This window comes from Phoca vitulina, unplaced genomic scaffold, assembly GCF_004348235.1.
Source record: "Phoca vitulina isolate PV1807 unplaced genomic scaffold, GSC_HSeal_1.0 scaffold95, whole genome shotgun sequence".
Lineage (NCBI taxonomy): Eukaryota > Metazoa > Chordata > Mammalia > Carnivora > Phocidae > Phoca > Phoca vitulina.
Window position 1 is genome coordinate 553,950 of NW_022589798.1, and position 19,141 is coordinate 573,090.

Consider the following 19,141-nt stretch of genomic DNA (forward strand, 5'->3'; position numbering starts at 1 on the left):
CTACTTCTCTATACAGTTGATTCGCAGACTGAAATAGCCAATCCCAGATCTATACATCCAATTACCTGCAAGACATCCCCTGGCTGTCTCAAAGTCACCTCAAAAATCAACATATCGGGACCTGAGTTCATGATCTCCTCCTCCAAACCTGATCCCCTTCTGGGATTCCCTACAATGAATGAATCATCATTCATCCAGCTTTACAAGCCAGAAACCCAGGTGTCATCCCTGCTTTTTCTTTCTTCCCTCTCACATCCAATGCATCACCTGAGTATGCCTCCTAACTTTGCTCCACCTCCACCACCACCTGACCCGAGTACTGTCCAACTACCACCACCTCCTAACTGATAGAGCCACATCCACTCCTGCCCCCATCAATACGTCCTCCATACTGCAGCTGGAATGACTTTTGTTAAAAAGGCACAAATTTGGTATTTCCCTCCTGCTTAAAACTTTAAAAATTTCCCTCCCATTTATTTTAAGATAAAGACAAAAGTCTATAGTACAGCCCAGTCCTTACTGGCCCCAGCTTCCTCTTATAACACTCTGTCTCTTTCCTACAGGTATCCTGGTTTCTCTTTAGTACCTATAAAGTATACCTGCTCATCACCTCATCTAGAACCTGCACACCTCTGTCTGATACCTCTCCATTCCCAGCTCACCTCGTTAACGTCTACTCACACTACAGAGGTCAGCTTAGCTATCACTTTTTCACTCATATCAGCTTGCCCTTCCTCAGTAAATGTTTATTTACATTTATGTCTATAACACACCAGGTACTGGACACATAATATACATCAATGAACAGATAAAAAGCACTGTCTATATGGAGCTTGGTGGGGGGAGGGGACAATAAACATAATTTTTTAAGTAAATGATATACCATGTTAGAAAGTAATTAAGTGTCATGGGGAAAAAAAACAAGCAGAGTAAGGAACATTAGGAATACAGGCGACAGTGGGGCCAGCTGAAATGTCAAACTGGTGGTCAAGAGAGGCTCCATTGAGTAGGTACTAGCTGAGCAAAGACTTGAAGGTAGGGAGAGAGTTGGCCCTCTGGATATCTGTCAGAGAGAACAACAGCAGGGTGAAGCCCCGAAGGCAGTGTCTGGGTATTACCCAGTGTGGCTGAAGCAGAGTGAGTGAGAAGGGAAAGTAGGAGAAAACAAGATCAGAGAGGTAACAGAAGCAAGGAAGGACACTTACAGAGCCTCGGAGGCCACTGTGAGAACTCTGGTTTTTACTGATTGAAAGAGAGAGCCATAAGAGAGTGCTTCGCAGAGTGACGTACATTTAAAAGGATCCCTTAGGCTTCTATGGAAGAACAGACTCTAAGGGCTAAGAATGGAAAGAGAGAGACCAGTTCATAGGCTATCAGTTCACAGGCTACTGAAATATCCAAGTGAGAGACGATGCTGACTTTCCTGACTTCCTAATTCCCCTAGTATTGCATTATTAATCTCATTATTTGATAAATATTTACCTCCCCTGTAGAGGGTAAGCTCCATGAAGGACAGTCTAAGTCCACTTTCACTCACTGTGGCATTCCCAGAGCCTAGAACAGTGCCTCATGCACACTAGGCTAGGCACTCAAATACTTGCTGAATGACTGACTCTATATAGCTTTCAAAATGTGAAATGCATAGATGTTTCATTATCCTGTCATAAAATGAGAGAGTCAACTTTATACCTAGGTTTATTGAAACTGATAATCTGGGGGCACCTGGGTCGCTCAGGTGGTTAAGCGTCTGCCTTCAGCTCAGGTCATGATCCCAGGGTCCTGGAATTGAGCCTCGCATCAGGCTCCCTGCTCAGCGGGGAGCCTGCCTCTCCCTCTGCCTGTCGCTCCCCCTGCTTGTGCTCTCTCTCTTCCCTGTCAAATAAATAAGTAAAATCTTAAGAGGAAAAAAAAAAGAAATGAAACTGATAATCTGTAAAAGCTGGTAATAAAAAACGTCATTTGGGTGAGGAAAGTAAGTTCTGCTGTGACAGTATATTCAGACATATTATTTCTTCAAATCATCTTCCTTGCCTTCCCAAGTCCATATTCTGCCAGGATTTTCTAAAACTCAGACCATTCACTCGTGCCATTCACTCACAAACTTCCAACAGCTAGTGAGATAAATTCCGAAATGTACAGGCTACTTGAAATCTTTCCCTAACACAGCCTTCTTATCTCCTGCTCTCTTGACACTATACCTAAAGCCACACAGAGACGGAAGGGGGAAGGCAGCCAACACCTGTTAAATACTTCCTGTGGGGCAAGCTGCTAAACTGTATATAGCTGTATTTATATTTCATATGTTTATATTTATATATCTAATTTAGACAAATATATTCAGATATTTCACATATCTAATATAGATATGTATTACTATATTAGATACCTAATATATAATATGGTCATATATACTATATATCTGATATAATAAACATCTATATTAGATATATGAATTTAATATATACCTATAATATTAAACACACACACACACACACACACACACCCCCTTGGAATGCCCCTTTCATCTATTGTCTACAGGCAAACTTCCAATTCAACCTTCAGGACACACATCAAACATTTCCCTCTCTAGGCGGAATTAGCATAAATGCTTTCATGAGTTTTTGTTTTGCTTTAATAATAGCACATCACGTTGCAGAGCAATTACTTTGTGTGTATGCTTAACAAATGGTATTCAAATAATGTCTAAAAAAAGGGGGAAAAAAAAACCACGAGGAGCCCTGCTTCTAGTACTGGCTCTGACATTCTTTAAGTTGTGACACTGGCCCATGAGACAGGTGGACTAAATCAGCAGTTCCCAAACACAGGTCTGTGGAACAGTGCCAAGATAACCTCATAGTAACTTGGGAGTTAAAAAGAAAAAAAAAAAGGTAATTGGGACCCCTCCCCCAAAGATCATAAAGTCAAGAGTAATGCCAAGTTACCTATTTTTTAAAACTTCCCAGGTTAAAAAAAAAAAAAACAAAAAACACCAAACTTCCCACGTAAACCATAGGAATCACTACACCAAATTCACTCAAGGTTCCCTTCCACTGCTAAGATTCTAAGCAGCACCATCTAGACTGTAATGAAACAATCTCCAAGAGCAATATGAGCCAGAAACTTCATAGGATTTCAACTATGTCAAATCCATTAATAATTAATTTCAACTATGTCAAAACATACAATTAACAAACCAAGTGAAATGTACAAACCTTCACTGATTCTAATTTCAAAAAAAATTTTTTTAAGGCAGTCTGGGCCACATGGGGAAATCTGAATACAGGTCAGACATTAAAAGACATTACAGAATTATTTTCTTGGGTGTGATAACGGTAGAATTGTGGTTATGTAAGAGAATGATCTTGTTTTTAGAAGACAAATGCTTACATATTTAGGGGTTAAGTGTCAATGTCAGCAACATACTATCACATGATTAAGCAAAGAAAAAAAATAAAGCAAATAGGGCAAAATGTTGAATGCACTGTTTAACTTTGCTATATGTTTACAATTTTCTGTAATAAAAAAGTTGAAAAAAAACAGGAAGCCTTACTATCATGAATTGCAACCTAAACTCAGATAACAGCTACATAAGACAAGAGCTGCTCCAGCCATAGCAATATTCCACTCACTCTCTGAGACCATGTTTACCCAGGCTCTCCAGCAGAGCCCTACTGAGGCACCTTTACATCCTCTGGGATTGCTCAGTAAATGCCCTCCTCCCCAGTTCAGAGAAACTGGCTCCAGGGTCACAGCTCCCAACCCACACAGATGAAAGGGAACCCTCTTTGCAAGCATTGCTGGGAAAGCAAAGGTATTTAAATGAGTTCAGGAAAGATCTATAGTAAGAATATTCCTAAAAGGCTCAAAGGACGTGGACACCCTGAAGTACCAATTACCATCTTTCAGCATTAACCACACAGAGGCAGCAAAAGGGACGGGCTTTGAGGGCACTTGGCTAACTCAGTTGGTAAAGCAGGCAACTCTGGATCTCAGGGTTGTGAGTTCAAGCCCCACATTGGGCACAGAGCTTACTTTAAATAAATAAATAAATAAATAAGAAGAAAAAAAGAAAAGTACAGGCTTTGGAAGTGAGCACTGGCTTGGGCCCATTCCCACATCCAGCCTCTTCCCAGCTGTGCCTACTTGGCCAGGTTCATGTATCCATTCTACTCTTCAGGGAACAGTTGCTGTGTACCAGCACTATCTGAGTTTTAAATTTCCCTAGGCTATGGTTTTCTCGTATGTAAACTGGAGTGATGACAGGACCCCTCTCAGAAAGTGAGAATTTTTTTAAAGAGTCTATTTAGTTATTTGATAGAGAGAGAGCACAGGTGCGCATGAGCACAAGCAGGGGGAGTAGCGGAGGGAGAGGGAGAAGCAGGGAGTAGCAGAGGGAGAGGGAGAAGCAGGCTCCCCACTGAGCAGGGAGCCCGACGCAGGGCTCAATTCCAGGACTCTGGGATCATGACATGAGCCAAAGGCAGACGTTTAACTGAATGAGCCACCCAGGCGCCCCAGAAAGTGAGAATTAATAATAATAGCTGTGTCCAGCATGTGTGACCATTCTATACCACAACCATTCCCTACCAAAAAGAAGGTGCACATACATATGATTGCTTTGTAGTGAACACTCTGTTCCTGGCAATACTGCTACGACTCATCCGTCCAGAAAAACTTATTGCTTGAGGTGGTGATAGCAGATTGCACATAAGCATCTCATTTTGCTCCGCCCTGAAGCTTCACTAAAACTACAATAAAGGGAGTTTTTAAAAAGTCATAAACTCCTAATGATATGGAGAACAGAAGAGGAGACAACAGCGATGAAATTCTGAAAGCTGGAAAGCAGATGGGCAGTGGTGACTGAGTTAGCACAGCCAAGAAAGCTGAATTCCCAAGCCAGCAGTAGGGAGAGCTGAAAACCAACCCAGGAAAGACCTGGGGGAAGCAGTTATAAAGTTAAATCCCAGGGTGACTGGGTGGCGCAGTCGGTTAAGCGTCTGACTCTTGATTTCAGCTCAGGGACATGATCTCAGGGTTGTGAGATGGAGCAAAGAGTTGGGCTCCATGCTGGGCCTGGAGCCTGCTTAAGATTCTCTCTCTGCCCCTCCCCCTCCCTCTCTAAAAAAAAAAAAATACTGGAAGGAGATAACAATGGAGCAATAACTTCAAAATTCTGAAGGAAAATTATTTTCAACTGAAATTCTATTACCAGAAAAAGTATCAATGAAGTATGAGTATTAAGAATCAAGACATATTCAGACAGGCAAGGTCTCCAAAAAATGTAACTCTTCTTGTCAAGAAGCTACTAGAGTTTGAGCACCACTCGAGAGAATAAATCAATAAAAGAGAATACAGGATACGAACTTCCAGTTATAAAATAAATAAGTTGGGAGATGACAAGTACAGCATAGGGAATAGAGTCGATAATATATTGTATGGTGACGGATGGTCGCTACACTTATTGTGGCAAGCACTGAGTAATGTACAGAATTGTCAGACCACTCTGTTGTGCACCGGAAACTAATGTAACCTTGTATGTCCTACACTTCAATAATAAAAATATTTCTTAAAAGGGAGAGAATCCAGGATACAGGAAAGATCGGACACAGGAGAACTAAAGAGAATCCAGCTGTGCCCCAGACAAGGAGGATAACCAGGCCAGACTGAAGTAGTGTAACTCGAGACAGACATGTCCCAGCTGCTATACCAGCTTTTTAACCTGACGACTGAATGCCCCGAAACCTGGCCCAGATTCCTATCTGTACTCAGCTGGGCTTGGCTTGATCTTGATCATATGATGATACAGTTCCTGCTCCCCTTCCAAGCCCTGCAGCTGCATCAGCACAGGACACTCGCTTCCTCCACAGAAAGGTTCTGCTTTGACTGACCCTGGTTAACTGCGGGCAGGCCACGTGAGCTAAAAAAGCAGAAAATACAGAGCAGCTCACTCTCTCATTTCTGCTGTCCTTCCAGTACAGGCAGACCTCAAAGATATTATAGATTCGGTTACAGACCGCAGCAATCAAGTGAATATCCTCGTAAAATTAGTTGAATGAATTTTTTTTTGTTTCCCAAGTGCTTATGAAAGCTATGTTTACACGATATTGTGGCCTGTTAAGTATGCAAGAGCACTATGTCTAAGAAAACAATGCACATACTTTAATTTAAAAACACTTCATTGTTAACAATGTGAAGCATCATATGAGTTTTCAGCAAGTCATGCAGATCACACCATAACAAATATAATAATAAACAAGTTTGAAATATCGCAAGAATTACCAAAATGTGACACAGAGACATGAAGTGAGCAAATGCTGTTGGAAAAAAGGTGCTGACATGCTTGCTCCATGCAGGGCTGCCACACACCTTCATTTTATTTATTTATTTATTTATTTATTTATTTATTTATTATTTATTTATTTAATAAATAAGGCAGTATCTGCAAAGCACAATAAAACAAGGTGCCTGTACGTGATCCACACTCGAGCCTTCCAGAAGCCCTTACTGTGGTGAACCCCACTTCCTAGGACTCACTCATAACACTACCCACTAACTTCCTCAGAAAGGCCTCCTATAAACAGTCAGGGAAGGGGAAGCCATTCTGTTCTGCTCATCTTTTCCTGGAAACCTTCATCTAATAGCAACAATAACGTGCTTTCCTTACGTGGTCAGGTCTGGGCTTACAATTATGAAATAAAATTTTGATCTCAAATTTAGAAAGCTCTAGTATTTTCTAATAAGCCTGTCTGGAATTCATCTGCACTCTGGGGAAAATAATTAATAATAAATTATAATTAATAACTGTAATTAATAATAACTAATTATTTAATGAAAAACCCACTGTTAATATTAAGACACAGTTTATAGTCCTGTAAGGTTTAGTTTAACTGGAGAAATTAATAAGGTGTTATGATTTTTCTAGCCTGGTAGAAAAGAATAATCCCAAAGGCATGATGATTTTGTTGCTGTGTGGAATATTAACCAATTACATCTAACTCGGCAATTTTGTTCAGATATTCCTTTCCCTGGGGACTATATATATATATATTCCTTAAATTCTCTTAAAACCAGCTTTTCATGGCACTCTCTATAACAGTTAAATAAAACTCTGAAACATGTTCATTACCTATTTGCGTCAGATCTTAACACTATTCATTCAAAACCAAATATATTGGTTAGGATGTGTGTCTGTTGTGTGTGTGCATTTATGTATATGCGTAAATATATATGTATATGTGTATATTTATGTATATATGTGTACAGCTTATTTTAAAAAGCAAAAGAAAGATTAACAAATCAGAATAGAGGCTACCTCTGGAAGAAAGATGCAAATGTTTTATTTCTTAATCTGATGGTAGATACAATGATTATAGCAATCATATTCTTTAAATATATATATCATATATGTATATATAAAAATCACGTATTATCATATATATACAAATATATATACACACACACGTATGTTTGTATGTTCTACACACTTTTTTTTTGCACCTGGGATACATTTCACAATAAAAGAAACATTTAAAAAAGGGAACAAGAATTTGTTATGACTGGATATTCAAGGTGCTCACCACAGGACAAAGTACACAAAATATGTCTCTTCACAAATCTCCTTCTGAAGGCCTTCTCTATTTATTCCTGCCAAGCCAATCAAATGAATGAATATAACCTTAAAGTGGACACCACTAAGTGGAAACAAGGTTTAAAAATTCGCCATTATTTAACCAGGTCCTCAAAATTTTCTTGATCCAGTCTCTAAATATAAAAGGACACACAGATTCTAAGAAATGCACTTAAAACAAACAAATTTAGCTACTGCCTCTAAATTATAAAATCTTCTAAGTTATAAAAATAATTCCTGGTGAAAAGGGCACTCACATTATACTGAAGTACAATAATCTGTTTAAATTATCTACCTGAAACTTATCCTACAATGGCAAAAGGATTTTCATGCAACAAGGCTTTTAACAGCTAAAATCCAGAAACATCCAAAATGTCCATCAGTACAGGACCAATAAAACATATTAAAGTACACCTAAATAAAGGCATACTATGCAGCATTTTAAAAATGAGGTAGGTCCACACATACATATATGGAAATGTGTCCTGATATTATTATAAGTCAACTGCCCAACAGTTATGGGATGATCTCTTCCTAGGGATTGGAACTGAAGATATAAAGGATGAAAAGTGAACAAGGCATTCCCACTTTTTACTTGATACACTTTCGTGCTGTTTGAACTTTTCACTTGATATTCTTCTGTAACGTTAAAAAAAATTTTTTTTTACAACCTAGATATATTATTGTTATCACTTAAAAGTAGCAAATCAGGATAAACTAATCAGATAAATATTCTACCTTGGACTCCATAAGTGAATTCATTAAGACCGGCCAGTTAGAGCTGCGGTAATCCTAGTGGGCGGAGGATGGGGGTTGGGTGGGGAGGGGAGGGCGTGTCTCCGGAAGAGGAAAACGACATCCTCCTGCTGCTCTCATTAAACCTGCTTTTCCTGCAGCATCAGTATTCAAGATAACTTTTGATTTTCATTTTAAGAGCGAAGACTCTTGCAACACTATAATCGGTAAAAATGTTTAACGTGTGTTCTACGTTTGAAACCTAAGCGGATTTGAAACACGAAAGGACAAATAAGAGACTAAAGATGATGGGAAAAGAAGAGTGACAAGCCCGGGAGTAAGAGCCTTGAGAATTGTTAAGAAAAGGGATTCACGGTACAGGCAGACGAAGAGTTTGAGAGAAGAGGTGGGGCACTCCGAGAAGAGAAATTGTCTTTGAGAGGCACCATGGTGATGACACATTTACTCCAATCGGAGGCTTGACTCCCGCCCCCACACAGACAGACAGACAGACACAGACACACACACACGCGCATACACACACGCACACGCTCACCGGGCACTAACAGCAAGAAGGGAGCGAGCACAGTGATCTCACCGCTGCTTTGGCTTTAAAAAGGTCATATATTTACATTTGAGATTAAGCACCTTCCAGTGATTAACTCGGAACCCAATTTATTGGTTAAAAACCAAAATGGTTTTCCCCAGCTCAACTACCACTGCCACAGTGGCAATTTTCTGCTGCTACTTACCTAAAAGGACACTCCACACTTTATGAGTAATTATCAAAAGAATGCTGCGCCTCGAACATTTCCTCTTCCCACCTCTGTAGCTGACTCTCCTAAGGCCAGAGTCGGCAAAGTCCACAGAACACGGACAATATTCCCGGCAATGGTTCGGAGCACACGAGAGGGGCGACGAAGTACCTGAGTCGCCCCCAGACTCCCCGTGCGAGCCGTCCACCGCCTCTCTCCCCTGCCCGGGGCCCTGGGAAGCCGAGAGGCTCGAGATGGGAACCTTCCAGACCTCCCCAGACCAGCAATGGACGGCCAGGTAACGCGGCGGTGCGGCCCGCCCGGGTGGAGAGCGGATCCCCGCGCGTCACGGCCACAGTCGGCCCGAGGGGACGCGGGCTGGGCCGGAGCGAGCGTCGGAGGTCTCCGGTCCGCAGGCTGGCCCGGCGCTCCGCGGGGCCCGTTCCGCCGGGCGGCGCCGGGCGCGGGAGAGGCCGGGCTGGGCGCCGCCGCACCGCGCAGGCCGGGCCGGCCGGGGGCGCCTCTCTGCGCGTGGACGGCGGGCGCGAGCCCCCCGCGCGCCGCGAGACCGACCGACCGCACTCACCTGGCCTCCCCGACACCCACGCCGACCCCGAGCGCGCGCTCAGAGGAGGTGGCGGCTGCGCCCCGACCCGGCCGGCGTCCACCGCTCCACCTCAGTCCCGGGGAGCCGGGAGCGGACGGCCGGCGCTAGGCTAGAGGGGCCGCGGGGTGCGGCGCCGTGCGCACCGCAGCGACCAATCGGCACGCAGCAAGTGGCCGAAGGGGCGGGGCGGGGCTCGAGGGGCGGGGCGGGGCGCCAGGGGGCGGGGCGAGGGTACCGCGACTCTGCGGCTCCGGGAGCTGTCGGCTGACTCTGCTGCGCCTTAGGGTTCGCGGTCGCGTACACCTGACCGGTAGTGCTGTCTTCCAGACGGCGACTGGGACCGGGTGCCCACCGCTGCGTTTCTGCTAGCGGACTTCGAGTGCAGCATCCGTGAGATCACGCGCGCGGGGAGCCCAAGACCAGATGGCAGGGACTTCTTTGCCTATAGGCCCAGCGGCGTTGGCCGCGCGAGCTGCCCACAGTAGGGCACGTGCTCCAGAAAAGGGTTCTGAGGAACTGAAGGTCTGTAGGGATGCCCTTTTCTAATCCCCACCACTTAGCAATGGAAGCCTGGAAAAGTGAAGTTTCTCATCCAAGGCTACCAACTAGTACTGTTACCCGAGGTAACCAGCACGGTACAACTAGTCTTCTAATTCTGCCTGATGCTTTTCCAGGGATCCACCCAGACTTTTGGCTTCCTTATAGTCAGGTCTCTTCCAGCTGTCTCCTTTCTTTCTTTTTCTTTTTTTATAATTTATTCTTTTAATTTAAATTCAATTAGCCAACACCAACTGTCTCCTTTAAAGACTACATCTTGTGGTGCCAGGCTGGCTCTTTAGGTAAAGCATGCAACTCTTGGGGTCATGAGTTCAAACCCCACCTTGGATGTAGAACTTACTTAATAAATAAGTAAATAGGGGCGCCTGGGAGGTGCAGTCGTTAGGCGTCTGCCTTCGGCTCAGCTCATGATCCCCAGGGGCTCAGGTCATGATCCCAGGACCCCTGGATTACGACCTGAGCGGAAGGCATACGCCTAACAGCTGAACCACCCAGGTGCCCCTATAAGATGCCATTTAGTTGTTTGGAGGAAAAGACACTAAATCCAGGTATTAGCAATGGGAATCTTAAGAAGTTTTTTACTTGTGGTATGATGATAAAAAAGGTTTTGTGTCCAAACTTATCACAAAATGCCATCCTCTTCTATTCCTGTTACTCCTATAGATTTTATGCATGTCAGAGGAACAATCCCTGCTTTGTGTTATTTTCCCACTATCCCTAAGTTCCCATATTCATGGATACTATTTTTCTATCTTTTATATTTGTCACTTGGCGAGTAATGCATTTATAGTTACATTATCCATCATTCTGATACATGTGCTAGGATCTAGTGCTCAATAAATATTTGTTGAATAATTTGCTTTTGAAATATGTGCAACTTTAAAACTAGTCAAATTGTATAACTTATAAAACTTATTAACTTATGAAAGTTGGCTTTTTTAAAATAAGGTTTTAGATCTTGCTTCTTTTTTGATTATTGTATTAGGATTAGGTTTGGCTGCAAGTAGCATGGGAAGACAACCAAAAAATAACAGTGGCTTAAACAAAAATTGGTATTTCCCTCTTATGTTTAAAAAGTCCAAAGTTAGTCTAGAGCTGGTCTGACACTTCATGGAGACAGATCCATCCTCATTATTCCACCAAGAGAGTCATACATGTATTTATTTATGCTTTCAAATATATGGGCATTTGGAAGATATCCAGTTCCATTCCCAGTATCACCTCGTGATCTAAGAGAGCTGCTGTAGCTCCAGCCATTATGCTTGCATTCCAACCATCAGAAGAGAAGACAACCAGCAGAAGAGAAGAAGGAAACACCCCCTCTCTTTAAAAACCTTTCCCCAAAGCTGCATATACATATCATTTCTGCTTTTATCCTGATGGCAAAAAAACTTAGTCACTTAGCTACACTAAATGTCAAGAAAGGCTGGAAAACAGGGCGTTAGTACTGAGAAAGAATGGATACTGGGGAACAGGTAGGAGTTTCTATCATGGTCTTAAATCTCACTTTTTAAAGATTAAGTATTTTAAGATTTCCCAAGACTTTTAAAAGCTTTTTTTTTTACAGAAGAATATCTGTAAGAAAATGCTTACCTCCATGTTTGAAAGAAGATGTTACTGTTGACCTGCCCTGAGGATGTACATGCTTTCAGTTGCTTTTCCAGAAATGAGTGGGGACTCACATTAATGCAGCTAGCTTCGCTCATTCTGTAAACCTCTACTTTACAAAGAAAGTGATATATATATATATATATATATATATATATATATATATATATATATATATGTATGTATATGTATATGTAATTATACTTTCAAAAATATGGGCATTTGGAATTGGGATTAAGTCACTGATGTCAGCATTTCGATGTTGGCATTTCAAATGTACTGATTTGAGTCTTTAGTAAAATTGCAAATCAGCTTAAACAAAACTTCACGCCTGCCCTGATTTGACTGGTATTCCATCATGTAGCTACCTAAGCATATGTTTTCTTAAATTCCTATTCCCTAAGAACCTCAGAGAGGCCCTCCTAGAATCTGGGGTCTTTGTGACTTCAGGACCTTTTCAGGCTTGGGCCAGGACCATTCTAAAAGACTGCTTCACCTAAAACTAGACAGGTAGGATCCAGTCCAGTTGGTTCAAACCTATTAAGAAAGAGGAAGAATCCAAGCTGTCCTTCACACTTGGTCCCACGGGTTCTGGTTTGTTCTTAATTTTCTCAAGGCTGCTTCATAAACATACCCTAAGGCAATGACATTCACTTCCCACCCAATGTGTAATGCAGAAACTGAAAGACTAAAGCATAATGTGTAAACATGTACTTCTGAAAATATTGTCTCTTCCTCCATAAACTTAGGGGTGTGTAACAAAAAGACTTCACATAAGTCAGTAGAATTGTTGTATTTGGATAAAGGTATCTTGAGACTAAGATCACATTCCTGTGGATCTGAAATGACCCTCTCCTGAAAGGATGGATATTCAGTGTCATTCATTTGGGAGAAAGACTGGTCTTTAGATGGGAAATGATACCAAAGCTTGGAGGATCATATGATACGGGAAGAAAAGAGGCCATTTCTTTCTGCAGTCTAGACTCTTGATGACAGCGGATACATTTATCAGTTGGCTCCTTCAGTTGCAAGTAACAGGAAAAATAATCTCAAACTGGCTTTTTAGAATAGTAAAAAACAAAACCAAAAATACCCTAGGGTTTTTTTTTTTTTAAGATTTTATTTATTTAAGAGGGAGAAGGAGAGAGTGAGCACAAGCTGGGGAAGGGGCAGAGGGAGAAAGAGACTCCCCGCTGAGCTGGGAGCCACAAGGGGCTCTATCCCAGGACCTTGAGATTATGACCTGAGCGGAAATCAAGGGTCAGACGCTTAACCAACTGAGCCACCCAGGAGCCCCATAAACCCTAGGGTGGTTTTTTTTTTTTTAAGATTTATTTATTTGAGAGAGAGAGAGAGAGAGCACCTGGTGGGGAGGTGCAGAGGGAGGAGGAGAGAGGGAATCCAGCAGACTCCCTGCTGAGTGCAGAGCCCCACACAGGGCTCGATCCCACGACCCTAATACCATGATCTGAGCTGAAATCATGAATTGGACTGAGCCACCCAGGCGCCCCAAAATCCTCGTGTTAAAACAAAAAGAAAAACAAAAAAGGAGACATAACCTCAGTAGAAATAGAGACACATATGGAGAAAATGAGAAGTATGATACTCTCACAAATGGGTCCGGCGGTTTTCTAAGTGTCGTGTTAAAATAATCACCTATGGGGTGCCTAGATGGCAGTCGGTTAAGTGTCTGACTCTTGATCTCAGCTCAGGTCTTGATCTCAGGGTCGTTCAAGCCCTGCACTGAGCTCCACAGCTAGCGTGGAGCTTAAAAAAAAAAAAGTAAATTAAAAAAAAAAAATCACCTATGTTATGATCCAGGAAAAGGTGGCGGTGAAATACCGCAAGTACTCTATGTCAGGGATATCTTCAGACACCAATGTTTAAAAGATTGATATGAAGATAAAATCTTCGATGGGAAACAGGGATCAGAAGATGGGTCAGAAGAAGCTCAGTTGTACACGAAGCCATAGAGAAGTTAGGTAGAAGGCTGCTAAGGATAGAATATGATAAGGCAGAAACACAAGAGGTGACCCCCAAATTAATAAATCATTTCAACATGTACTTTTTGCAGTAGAGATTGACTTTCTTTGTACTAGAAGGGTAGCATATATGAAATATTTTTAAAACAATGCTTGTTAATGAAATTAATGAGACTACAGAGTTTCATGTAGGTCTACTCTATTAATTATCTATTACTATGTAGCAAATTATCCTCAAACGTAGTGACTTAAAACATCAAACATTTATTTATTATTTTACATAATGTCTAAGGATCAGGAATCTGGAAGCAACTTAGCTAAGTGGTTCCAGCTCAGGATTCCTCATGAGCTTATAGTTAAACTGTTAGCAGGGGCTGCAGATCTCTGAAGGCTTGACAGAGGCCCTGCTTCCAATAATGCTCACTCACATGGTTATTGGCTGGAGACCTCAGTTCCTGGACATATGTGCCTCTCCACAAGGTTGCATCAAGTCATGGCAACTGGTTTCACCCAGAGTGAGTGATCTAGCAAAAAGTGAGAGTCAGGAAGCTTCCAGCCTCAGAATTGACATGCTGTCACTTCTGTTATACTCTATTGGTCACACAGACCAAATCTGATATGATATTGGAGGGCACTACATAAAAATGTAAATATCAGAAAGTGGGGATCTTTGGGACACCCGGCTGGCTTAGTTGGTGGAGCATGTGACTCTTGATCTCAGGGTCGTGAGTTCAAGCCCCACGCTGGGTGTAGGGATTACTTAAAAATGAAATCTTAGGGACGCCTGGGTGGCTCAGTCGTTAAGCGTCTGGCTTCGGCTCAGGTCATGATCCCGGGGTCCTGGGATCGAGCCCCGCATCGGGCTCCCCGCTCGGCAGGAAGCCTCTTCTCCCTCTCCCACTCCCCCTGCTTGTGTTCCCGCTCTCGCTGCCTCTCTCTCTGTCAAACAAATAAAATAAAATCTTAAAAAAAAAATTTAGGGGTGCCTGGGTGGCTCAGTCGTTGGGTGTCTGCCTTTGGCTCAGATCATGATCCCAGGGTCCTGGGATCGAGCCCCACATCGGGCTTCCTGCTCGGCGGGAAGCCTGCTTCTCCCTCTCCCACTCCCCCTGCTTGTGTTCCCTCTCTCGCTGTGTCTCTCTCTGTCAAATAAATGAATAAAATCTTTAAAAAAATTTTTTAGAAAAAATGAAATCTTAAAAAAAGGCGGGGGGAGATGGCAAAGTCAATTGAGTGTCAGACTCTTGGTTTCAGCTGAGGTCATGATCTCAGGGTTGTGAGATCAAGCCCCATGTTGGGCTCCATGCTCAGCCCAGAGTCTCTCTCCCTCTCCCTCCACCCCTCCTGATTGTGCTCTCTCTAAAATAAATAAATAAATCTTAAAAAAAAAAAAAAAAAAGGAAAGAAAAGAAAGTGGGGATCTTTGAGGGTCATCTTGGATACTGGCTACAAGATCCACTAATGTGGTAATAGTCGGCTCTTAATTAAAAGCCAATCTCCTCTGGTACATATTTGCATTCAACATTAAAAGCAAACTGCAATAGACATGTAGTACTGGTAATTCAAATGCCATCAGCCATGGCGCCTTCACTAATGATTTTCTGAAATGGGGTACAACTCTTGGTAAAATTCCCCCCAAAATAAGTACAATTTGTACAGTATTTGCATTTGTGAAAAAAATAGTGTATTTTAAATCATGCCCCAAAAGTATGTTGTGTTTCTATGTAAAATATGATTCTGTTCCAGGTTTAGATTTTTATAAACAGATTTTTTTTCACCCATGTGAATATCTGGTGAGGTGTTTGAATGTTGGGCAAGACATGGAACAATTCCTCTTTTTGGTTACCTGCACTGCAAACACTGGGCATCCCTGGCTCCCCCTCCTAAATGTCTGTGGTCCACGATGATGTTTGAAATATTTCTTTTTTTAAATTTTTAAAAAATTTTTTATTTTTAAAGATTTTATTTATTTACTTGAGAGAGAGAGAGACAGAGAGTGACAGAGATAGCGAGAGCGAGCACAAGCAGGGGGGAGAGGCAGAGGGAGAGGGAGAAGCAGGCTCCCCGCTGAGCAGGGAGCCGGACGTGGGGCTCGATCCCAGGACCCTGGGATCATGACCTGAGCCGAAGGCAGACGCTTAACCAACTGAGCCACCCAGGGGCCCCTGAAATATTTCACAGTTAGGATTGCATGGACTTATCAGCCAATCAGAACACATGCCAGCCAGCACAACGTACTGGTCCAGATGGGCAAAACAGAATTTCTTCCAGTAGTGTCCCTCCAACCATTTTGTTGTCTGCAGATTCCTACACAAATTTCCAAAATGTCCTCTGCGGGCAGTAACGTCTCCACTGAGAACCACTGAGTTCCTAGTAAGGACTTCACCCTGCACCCAGCATTTCATATTCATCATCTCTAAGGATTACAACTATCCCTGCAAGTTAGGTCTGATTACAGTTGACCCTTGAACAATGCGGAGGTTAGGAGCGCCAACCCCTTCACGCGGTCAGAAATCCCCGCAAAACTTCTGACTCCCCAAAAACTTCACTGCTGATAGCCTACGGTTGATCTGAAGCCTTACCGATAACATAAGTAACCAATTAACACATACATCGTGTGTTATATATATTATATACTGTATTCTTACAATAAAGTAAGTTAGAGAAAAGCAAATGTTATTAAGAAAATCATAAGGAAGGGACGCCTGGGTGGCTCAGTTGGTTAAGCGTCTGCCTTCGGCTCAGGTCATGATCCCCGGGGTCCTGGGATGGAGCCTCGTGTCAGGGAGCCTGACAGGGGGAGCCTGCTTCTCCCTCTTCTGCTTCCCCTCCTTGTGCTCTCTCTCTCTCTCTCTGTCAAATAAATAAATAAAATCTTTTAAAAAATCATAAGGAAGAGAAAGTACATTTACAGTACTGCATATAAGTGGTCCCACAGAGTTCAAACCCCTGCTGTTCAAGGGTCAACTGTATACTCATTGGACAGATGAGGAGACAGAAACTCAAGAAGGTCACATAGCTAGTGAGTGGCAAAACTTGGATCTGACTTCTAGTCTCCCTAGCCACTCCCATTCCCTTACCACTGCATCATGCTGCCTCTTGCGCATGGTATGAGGGGCAGTCAGGGAGGCAGGAACCTTGAGGGAAGTAAGGGACAAGAATGACAGTCCAAGGATAAAATACATAGCCCCAGGAACCTCAGTGTCTTGACTCTTCATTGCAGAAGCTGCCACTAATGTGATCTGCTCCGGTATCCTCTCTACCGATACCATAGTATAGTGTGTGGGTAAGAGTAGGGATCTGGAGGGACACCTGGGTGGCTCAATTAAACATCTGCCTTCGGCTCAGGTCATGATCCCAGGGTCCTGAGATCGAGTCCCGCATCGGGCTCCTTGCTCAGCGGGGAGCCTACTTCTCCCTCTGTCTGCCACTCCCTTGCTTGTGTGTGCTTTCTCTGACAGATAGATAGATGATAGATAGATAGATAGATAGATAGATAGATAGATAGATAGATAGATAAATCTATCTTTAAAAGAATAGGGATCTGGAAGCAGAGCAACCACAGACAATCTGTGTTCAAATCCCAATGCTTGACACTTTCTAGCTGTGTGACCCAAGGCAAGTTACTTAACATCTCTGTGCCTCATTAGTTTCCTCATCTCTTGAAAAAAGTTAATAATAGTACCTATGTCATAGGATTGTTGCGAAGATTAGTTAGTGCAAGGAAAGCATCCAACATGAGTAAGCTATTGTCAGCCTCTCTCTCCCTCATACATTATGATGCACTATTATGCCATATCTCACTCCTGACTCATGATCACTTCAGCTTGCGGCCGCTGTCTTTATGCCTCAAGGTCTCTTTTTGCGTAACTTTGCACTGCTATTTATTTCATCTGCTCAGTATCGATTAGTTCTTATTTCCATGAGAACATAAAACAATCTCATGCAGGCTTAACAGATAATGAAATAGAGCTGGATGTGTTGATTTGGAAAGATCTTGAAGATATATTAATAGACCGGTGAAGAAAAAGATAAGAAGAGCACATAGAGTGTGTTCACATTTGTGTGTTTTTGAGAGAGCGATGGAGAGACAGTGTGTGCATGTAAATTATATACCTAAACTTTTGGAAGGATATAGTGGTAGCAGGACAATGGCTCCCCCAAATATGTCCTAAATTCACAGAATCTGTGAATATGTTATGTTACTTAACAAAAGGAAATTAAGGTTGCTAATCGACTGACCTTAAAACAGGGAGATTATGGGGTGCGTGGGTGGCTCAGTCGGTTAAGCGTCTGCCTTCGGCGTGGGTCATGATCCTGGGGTCCTGGGATCGAGGCCTGCTTCGGGCTCCCTGCTCAGCGGGGAGCCTGCTTCTCCCTCTCCCCCTGCTGCTCCCCCTGCTTGTGCTTTCTCTCGCTCTCTCTCCTGCTCTCTGTCAAATAAATAAATAAAATCTTAAAAAAAAAACCAGGGAGATTATGCTGGATGATCTGGGTGGGACCGAGGTAACCCCAAGGGTCCTGTAAGTGGAAGAGGGAGGCAGGAGAGTCAGAGTCGTGTGACACAGGGAGGACCTACCTGCTGTCGCTGGCTCTGAAGATAGAGGAAGGGGCCACAAACCAAGAATGCAGGCGGCCTCTAGAAACTGGAAAAGGCAAGGAATCAGATTCTCCCCTAGAGCCTCTAGAAGGAATGAAGTCTCACCAGTACCTTGATTTTTGCCCAGTAAGATCCACTTTGGACTTCTGACCTCCAGAATTGTAAGACAACAAATTTGAGTTCTTTCAGCCACTAATTTTGTAGTCATTTGTTTTTAAAAAAAAAAAAAAAAACTAGTATACATGTGCCAAGAAGTTGTTGATGGTGATTAGATCTGGGAAGTAGGGTTGGGAGGTCTGGGTCTGGGATAAAGGGGAACTCATTTGTTCATTGTCTGTCCTTTTGCATTGATTGAATTATTTTGCTATATACATGTGAATTTTCAAAATAAAAAAAATTCTTTTCAAAATAAAGAACCTTGGGGTGCCTGGGTGGCTCAGCTGGTTAAGTGTCTGTCTTCGGCTCAGGTCATGATCCCGGGGTCCTGGGATCGAGCCTGGTGTCGGGCTCCCTGTTCAGCGGAAAGTCTGCTGCTCCCTTTTCCCTCTGCCCTCCCTCACTGCTTGTGCTGGCTCTCTCTCAAATAAATAAATAAAATACTTAAAATAAAATAAGATAAAAACAAAGAACCTTATGTTGGCGTACTATGTAACACTTCACCAGCCAGTT

The 19,141-nt window shown here is 42.8% G+C and overlaps 1 protein-coding gene across 3 annotated transcripts in view; it reads right to left on the reverse strand.

Annotated features, from left to right (window-relative positions):
• The window catches only part of TMEM50B (transmembrane protein 50B), a 33,276-nt gene extending 23,401 nt beyond the window's left edge, over window positions 1–9,875 (reverse strand). For 2 of the 3 annotated variants that reach the window (XM_032396944.1, XM_032396943.1), the window contains exon 1: window positions 9,704–9,875. The gene's annotated coding sequence lies outside the window, so the exon portion shown is untranslated. Of the gene's footprint in view, window positions 1–9,114; window positions 9,522–9,703 lie in introns of those variants that run through there. The other variant, XM_032396945.1, reaches the window with a different exon arrangement.
• Window positions 9,876–19,141: the final 9,266 nt, after the last annotated feature.